Below are 8,935 nucleotides of genomic sequence, written 5' to 3'. Positions count from 1 at the left end.
CATTGTGCATTAGTCCGTTTAAGTTATTATTGCCTTACACTTTTCAATATAAATTTATGAACTTTAAACAAAATAAGTAACTAACTAAGTAACTATTTAACTGACTAACACGCGCGTTTTTTTTCCCAATATCCGAGACATTTTACTTTCGCACCTTGCCCTCAATGTCTGGCTTTTAAAGTTTACCGCCTTTTTGCGAATACAATGACATTTACATATGAATTGCCCAATGAAAATTTCGGCGGGATGACGTCAGGCGCCAAAACTGGCGCGTGGTTTTTCCCGGTATAGACCCAGTGTGTCAACGCTGTAAATGCATTGTGGGAAACGGACTATTTCCAGCATGGCGCCCGTAAAGATTATGAACACGGAAGTAAAAATAGTAATAAATTATTATCAAAAACAGGCCTCATCAAACCGGGTCAGCCATGATATATTCTTGGATGCAGTTTGTGCTTCAAAAGGAGCTACTTTTCATGCCAGCCTATCGATGTAATATTCACTAAACACGTTGCAATGACTGTTATCTTCGAAATAATAAATAAATATTTACAATGTAATACCTGCATTAAAACGACTTCTTTTACATGCCGGCTACTATTCCCAAATACATCAAGTTAAATGTCACAAATGCTTTTGTTTTACCGCATAGTTGCTGCCCATATAACTGGCTACTCAATTTTTTTGGAAAACACTGAATTATGCGTGACACAACATTAAAATACATTAATATCCAAAGATTCAAATAATTTCCCACGAGATAAGTCAAAAATTGCATAATCAATTGAATGAAAAATTAAAGTAAAAAAGCCAGATTTTACATAAATTTCAGGTTAATAAACACAAGGTTAAGGTAGTTGGTGAGATATAATCATTATACAGTTAGTAAGGCTTCATTGGTCATTGTTGGCACAGTACTTACATGCACCTCAGGTACTCTTAAGTATACTTACATGTACCCTGGGTACGATAAATATACTAAAACGTAACTGAGAATTTTAATGCTAAATCAGTTGTTGTCGGCTAATTTGTAAAAATTAATTATGTTCACATTTAGGTCAATTTTCCTTTTAACAGCCTTTATATTATAGACATGCATACTCAACTAGAAATGGTGCGGCAGAGGCCGACGCGTATCCCCACGCCGCATGTTTGACCCAGGGGCACCCCAGGGTTGGTAATGTGGCCATGCATAGTTGAGATTGACCGTATTGTCATAAGAGAAGTTCATTATCAATTAGAAGTGAACTGGTGTAGAATTGAAGAAATTATAGTAAAAGGCAATTTTTGATGGGCGTGGCCTATGTGGGCGGGTTGCCCCAGGGTTGGTAATGGGGCCATACATAGTTGAGATTGATCGTATTGTCATAAGAGAGGTTCAGTATCAATTTGAAGTAAATCGGTGTAGAAATGAAGAAATTATAGTAAAAGGCAATTTTTGGTGGGTGTGGCCTATGTGGGCGGGGCGCTCCAGGGTTGATAATGGGGCCGAGGTTCCGTATCAATTTGAAGTGAATCGTTGTAGAAATGAAGAAATTATAGTAAAAGGCATTTTTGGGTTGGCGTGGCCTATGTGGGTGGGGTTCCCCAGGGTTGGTAATGGGGCCCATGCATATCTGAGGTTGATAGTTTTGTCATAAGAAAGGTTCAGTATCAATTTGAAGTGAATCGGTGTAGAAATTAAGAAATTATAGTAAAACTGCAATTTTTAGTGGGAGTGGCCTATGTGGGCGGGGCCCCCAGGGTTGGTAATGGGGCCATGCATAGTTGAGATTTACCGTATTGTCATAAGAGAGGTTTGGTATCAATTTGAAGACAATCAGTGTAGAAATGAAGAAATTATAGTAAAATAACCTAAAAAATGAGTAAAAATCTCTGACCCGGCCCGGGCCCAACCACATAACTTTTGACCCAGGGGTCAGATCAAAATTCCAAATAGTGCAGGGTCGCACATATGCTCATAGCTACCATGTGTGTAAGTTTCAAGGTTCTAGTGCATATAGTGTAGGAGGAGATAGTGGCCAGGCCAGGACGGACGGACGGCGGAGATACCCACAATATGATCAATATCCCCACGCTTTTCAAAAAGTGTGGGGATAAAAAGCAACATGATGCAGAAATTTTAAAATAGAAGTTTGTTTAAGGTAAACAATATCGTTTAACGGTAATCAGTAGCGTATCGGATTTTGGGAGGATATACAACTCAGGTACAGTCTAATATCACCGGGTACGTTTAAGTATATACTCCGTACCCGGGGTACATGTAAGTATACTACCCAGGGTACATGTAAGTAGTACCCGAGCCAACAATGACCAATCGAGCCTTAGTAAGTGAGTGATGGTGTATGAGATATACACCCTCAGTAATTTCATACCATACAAGACTGAGCTTTGCTGTTTGATCAGTTTCATCTTTTCTTTAATATCACGGGTTAGAGAAAAAAAACTCTATCATGATAAAAAACAATGTAAATAGAGGGACAAATGCTTACTTCCCATTCATTGTAGATTTAATGATTAATTTGTCCAGTGTGAGTCTTTGCATATAGTATACTGTTAATTTGTTTAACAGTTTAAACACAAGAGTTGTCGTTAAATTAGGACCTCTGTCACACAATATCATAATAAAAAAAATGATAATAATTATAGGCATATGAAATGGCCGTAAATAACTTTAAATAAAAAATAATTACGATTTCTTTAAACTGAATTTTTTTTATAATAGACTTGTTTTTTTACCTCAATTATTCAGCATTATAGATATAGAGAATATTATGTGAGTTTTGGATCAAGTTTATCATGCGAGGCTTAGAACCGATGAAGCGCGAGGCTTGCCGCTAACATGGTTCGTGCCGAGCATGATAAACTTGATCTTTATCCAGTTTATCCACATAATTTTCTATTTATCCTTTTTTGTGGTCATTTATCGTTCAAAAAAAGTATAAATACTTTAAAATTCAAAGAAACAGCGCTGGTTTTCCAAGTTGACTTCAAAGTGTTTGTTTACTTCAACGTCATCATTTGCTATGACGTCACATTTAAACATATAGTGTTCTTAAGATAGAGGTCGGAAAAAATAGCGATAGTATTAAGGTAAAGTTTATACGATCGTTGTTATACTATCGATTTTCAGCTGGTAATAGGATAAAAAAAATGTACCCATGGGGGTAAATACCCCCACTTTTCAAAGCATAGGGGTAAATGGTCAAATTTCGCCTTGGTTGAAGGGTAATTTGCTAAAAGTAAAACCAGAATATAGCCGGGGTACAGACACTCTACTTTAATAACAATTAACAACTAACTATGTGTATTCCTTCATATTAGTAGGTTTCTTAATTTCTTGTTATTTTAACTTGTTGGCAGATTACATTTAAGATCTTCGTCGTTATTATCCACCACCGTGGCCAACGGAGAACTTTTTTGCCAACTTTCAACAGTTGTTTTATTAGCATTTTAGTGGTTCCTTTTTGATTTTAAAACAGAGGAATTTAAATCATTCAGTATTGGCAGTACAATTTTATTACTCGATACAATTTTTGCCATACACAAAGAATCAATTGTACTTTGAGAAGTAATTTGTGTTGGCTTGGAAGAAGCCATGCTGACCACTTCATGTAATTTAATAAACACATAAGCGCTTGACTGTCTGTTAAAAAATCAATACTAAATTTACCATGCATCTAGATGCTACAGAGTATACATACCGACTGGCTAACTATTTCTACAACCAGCTCTAATTTTTACGATAACCAGTCTCATTTTTTGGCTAAAGACAATCAGCTGTTTATATTTTTTGTTTATGATATACGCATCAGTGCCCCAGATAAGCTGTGTATCTGCGTCTTTCACCCTATTAAAATGTCTAAAAACGCAAAGAAATTCAATAACATGCCTATTGAAAACGCAACCATTTTGATTTGTGCGCAAATTCGTCAAATTCAATGCGTACAACACAATAGCTTCAATCGAAAATACTAAATGCTCATTTTCGGTATTTTCTCTTTGAAATTATTATCGTCACGCGTATTTATTAAGCAAGCGCCTGGATGACGGACCATGAAAACAGTCAAGCTTTATTCAAACTCTCTGCGTTCTAGATTTCATAGTTAAATAAAGTGTGATCAAATTGTTTTCCTCGACATACATGCGTTTTCAATCTGACTTTATCCGTCGCTCATTGTGCATGTATTTATAAAGTGCCCGTACTTTCAGTTTCTATAACGATGCAAAATAAAAATGTCTAAGAAAGACTTCCGCTATTGTTGAGAAAAAAATATCAGTCGATCGCAAACTGTTTCGAACCAAGAAAGCAAGAGCCAAATGATCATTCGTGTTATCGAATTTTTGTTTGTTTTAAGTTTATATTAAGGACAGTTTCAATGATTAAAGATGTTATGAAACATCAGTTTATTAAAGTTAATTATGATAGTTTAAAGTTTTATTGAATCAGTACAAGTGAGCATCTTCCACAGAAGTAAAACATTAATGATATAAAGGTATGCATTTTTATAAATTATTTCACCCTATTTCAAGAAGGAAATCACCCTATTTTTCAAATCAATGGGTGAAAACCCTATTTCTCAAATAATTATCTGGGGCACTGCGCAGAGAATTTACAGCATTAGCGTAAGTCCAGATTGGCTTGCTTAAATGTACGCACGGAAATGATAAATTGAGCGTATCTTGATATTTCGAATGCGTATATTACGCTGATACGCAGCTTATCTAGAACGCTGATTATTATTAAATAAATAAATAGTGAAAGCTGTTTTTGCAAAAATTAGAGGAATTTGCAACGCAAATGGTCAGTATTTTAATTACCGGTAGAGGAATTTGCAATGCAAATGGTCAGTATTTTAAAAAGTGTGCAACTCATTTTTTCACATTTTTCGACAGTTAGCGACTTTTTTTCTCACAAATTTGAATAGTTTGAGACTCATATTTTCACAAATTTGAACAATGCTCAATTAATTATTTTCACTATTTCCAACAGTCACAAGTCATTTGTTCACAATTTTGAACAGTGTGCAACTTACAGGGGACAAAAATATTTCTAAACTGCACTCGTCCTGCAGGACGAGTGCATTTAAATGTGCACTCGTCCTGCAAACACATATGCACTCGTCCTTGAATATGTGTGAAATAAAGTTTGCAAAGGGCTAATATGACTAATAAAATTTACTATATCACTGCTAAAATGCTGCTTACTCAGTTATTCATGCCAGCTGATCAAAAAAGAAATGTTGAGCAGTGAAATAAGTTATTTATGAGGAACACAAAATAAATAAATGAAGACTGCTGTTTTACTTTTTTCTAATGCTTGCGTGCTTTCCTGTTTGGGATGTTTGAACACCAAACTCCCCCCCATCCCTTTAAAGAACGCTCAAATGTCAGACATTTTTCGGACGAAATTCAGACTAGTTATAAACTGTACTTTGCAGTTAAATAATTCTTTAAAAATCAATACTTACAGTGAATGCAGTCGGATGTTTCCCTGTCAACATTGACACCAATATTTACTCGCGACTTAGTCTCGCATAACAATGCGCACCTGTTGTATGAAATTTACAATTACAATTTCCAGTTCATTCTCGTACTACTTTCGGAATAGATATGCTTTAAGAAAATGATTTTATTTAATTATTTACGGGTCTTAAAAAACATATTTTAACATCAGCTTTTTCTCTCGTCCTGTAGGACGAGCGCTTTAGGGAAATTCACTTGTCCTTTAAAGATTTCACTCGTCAATATGAGCAGACGAGTGGAATTTTTGTCCCCTTACTTATTTTTCCATAATTGTCTAGATTGCGAGGCTCATTTTTTACAACCTTCAACATTGTACGACTCATATTTCACAATTTTCAACATTGTGAGACACTTTTTTTACATTTTTCTAATGTTTGCGACTGATATTTTAAGTATTTTAAACAATGCGCGACTCATTTTTTCACATTGTTGAATAGTCACCACCCATTTTTCTTACTTTTACATGCAAGACTCATTTTTCCACAATATGAACAGTGTGCGACTAATGTTTTCAAAAAATGAGGCGGCAGATGTTGCTGCACAAAGATAAAAAAGCCAACTGCCATAAATTTTATCCAAAAAAGAGCAACATGGCTTATTGGAGCTAATCAACCCTTTCTACATGTACTTTCAACAAGCACACAGACCAATGACAGTAGGACTACTGGCACTGACCGTTGGTTCATCAGCATGAAAAATGGGTGTCAAAAATAGCACAAATAATGTAAAATGTGTAATATGCATGTATAACGATGAAACTTACCAACCACTCGACCAGGAAACATCTGTTGCAGACTATGTGGGAACTGGGATTCGGGATGCTCTCCCACTGGTATCATATGCAGATCAGTGGTCACAAGAACGTACACAACATCATTAATGTCAGCAATATATATCTCCAACTTCAAACACACAGCTTGCAAAATCGCTGAATATTGCACAAAAGCAGCTTCGTTACAAACTTCCAGCAACTCGAAATCCACAAGCAGTCTCGTTCCCCACCCACTTTGACTTCGTAGCGAAGGCATGTTTTTTTTGGGAAACCGTTAACATCTCACAACTAAACGTATACTACGGAGATTGACAAGTTGAAAAATAAATTACTGTAATCACTTCCAATTTGCGCACTAAGTTAAACTCCAGTTCCAGTTTGTCTTTATTGTTGAAATGTTACTCTACACATTCGCTTTGAAAATAGAGGTTGGCGTGTTGTTGGAAGTACATGTACATGTCGAATGTGTTATTGTAAAAACTATTGGTATTGTGTTTTTAGTGCAGACATTGTATTTAAGTTTCGATTTCTAGCATAAATTTATATATTTTGTTAAATAATTTGCGTTTGAATGTGATTGTTTGTTGCTTACTTGCGAACTATTTTTTATGTGTAAATATGCATAGACGCTAGTGGATATGTAATCAGGTTACCATATTTACAACAATAAAATTTAACGGCTGTTTGTTTTTGTTTGTTTTGTTAATATTTTCTAAAACGTATGTTAAACGAGAGATGAAATTATTAATTAATTTGGGAATAAAATCGCAATATGTATTATTTAAAATCAAATTTTAAGTGTCTAGCGCGTGAATTGTCTCTTGGGGGTGAATTGTGTTTGGGTTGCTATTAACGCTATTAACGCTTCCAGCGAGTACTCATTTTATAGCGATTGCGCAATAAAAAACACCACTTTTTCGTAAATTTATCAAAAACTGGACTTTTCCCAGATATGACGAATACGCCAAAAGGTAGATCGCATTCTGGTCCATATACATGTCAAATTTCAGCACAAGTGTTGGGCCAGTTTTCAAGACTCCCAAATCGCGGCTATAACCAGGAGCTTAACGAATTTTAGTCGCCATTATCATTCGTTCAATTGAACGTCATCAAATGATGACGTCAATATAGCACTCATTCCATACAAATCTGATCATTATAGGGTCATTTAATCTATAGCCTAGGTAGAAAGTAATTTATTATTTTTTTATTTAAAAACAGTAAGTAGGATTTCTATATACGTATTCTCATATTTTGACCAAGGCAATTATTTTTTAGTTTTTAAAGCGCAAAATAGACGGATTTCTACCTTGTAACCACCAGATACATTGTATATTCTAATTGGCATAGATAAAATTAAATCTATAGCCTAGTTACAAAGTAATATATTATTGTTCAAACGGTACCGCTTTTAAACTGAAAGTAGGATTTGTAGACATTTACGTCTATTTCTACAAACGCGATTATTTTTAAGTTTTAAAGCGCAAAAAAGACGGATTTCTACCTTGTAATCACCAGATATATTCTAAATGGCAAAGATAAAGATATGTTTCTTATTTATACTTAAATTTACTATGCCATGCAGTTAATTTTAAGGTGTGTGGCTCAAAGTCATTTAAAAAGATGAGCAAATATAATCATTTTTCTAAAAATAAATCATCCTCTGAAGCCCCCACTGAGATTCAAACTCAGACCTCTCTCCTCTGTGAAGGAAAGTATTCTATCTTGAAATACAAGGGCATGTAAGAGGAAAGTCAGCTATTTTAAATTTATCAACAAATAGATTTAAACAATATTTATATGGTATTAAAATATGCAAATATTAATGTAATATGACCAGAATTGGAGGTTCAAATCTTTGTAACTTTATTGTTCAAAGCAAAGAATTAAAGTTAAAATTGATGTACATGTAAGCATGTTGTTAATACTAAATTGAGTTTTTTTATGACTCCTTCGCTTCTGTATAGTATGAAATACATATCTCGTGTAACATAATTTCATGTAAACTCTGGACTTTAATGACGACAAGTTGGATGTATGGTTTCCTGTATTGTGTTTTAGGTCAGAATGGTTAACATTTTATACTTGACAAAGATTTGAACCTCCAATTCTGATCATCCGTCTCTTTCTCAAAATTTATTAAAAACCACACTATTTTTTTTAAAACTTGTGTATCAAATGCTAACCATTCTTACCTAAAACATGATTAAGGAAACCGAAATATTGACACAGCGAGTTATTTTATTCTTATGGAAGATTAAATTATGCATGACAAAAATACAATCGGAAATATTTTTTACAATCTCTTGATGCTTTAAAAATATTTTACTGTTAAATAAAATAACACGTCTGACTTGTCGTCATTAAAATCCAGAGTTTGAATGAAATTACGTTACACGAGATACGCATTTCATACCATATAAGAGCAAAGGAGATATTAAGAACTTAATTTAGTATAAGCGACACGCTTACCTAAATTTAAACTTTAATCCAATTCTTAAAACAATAAAGTTGCAAGATACAGTAACATGCACGCACTTCCATTTTGTGTGTTTTTTTTTCGTTCCATTTTGTCAAAATTTATTTACAACCACACTCATTCTTAATAACATTTGTATCAAATGCTTACCATAACAA

At 34.3% G+C, this 8,935-nt stretch overlaps 1 long non-coding RNA gene across 1 annotated transcript; it reads left to right on the top strand.

Annotated features, from left to right (window-relative positions):
• Positions 1 to 230: 230 nt before the first annotated feature.
• On the top strand, positions 231 to 6,983 carry LOC127836343 (uncharacterized). Its single transcript, XR_008028721.1, has 2 exons — positions 231 to 492; positions 6,321 to 6,983. It is a non-coding gene; the product is annotated as an uncharacterized LOC127836343 (long non-coding RNA).
• Positions 6,984 to 8,935: the final 1,952 nt, after the last annotated feature.

This window comes from Dreissena polymorpha, chromosome 6, assembly GCF_020536995.1.
Source record: "Dreissena polymorpha isolate Duluth1 chromosome 6, UMN_Dpol_1.0, whole genome shotgun sequence".
Classification (NCBI taxonomy): Eukaryota; Metazoa; Mollusca; class Bivalvia; order Myida; family Dreissenidae; genus Dreissena; species Dreissena polymorpha.
The sequence above is the reverse complement of the archived record's forward strand: the minus strand, read 5'-3'. Positions and strand labels throughout refer to the sequence as shown.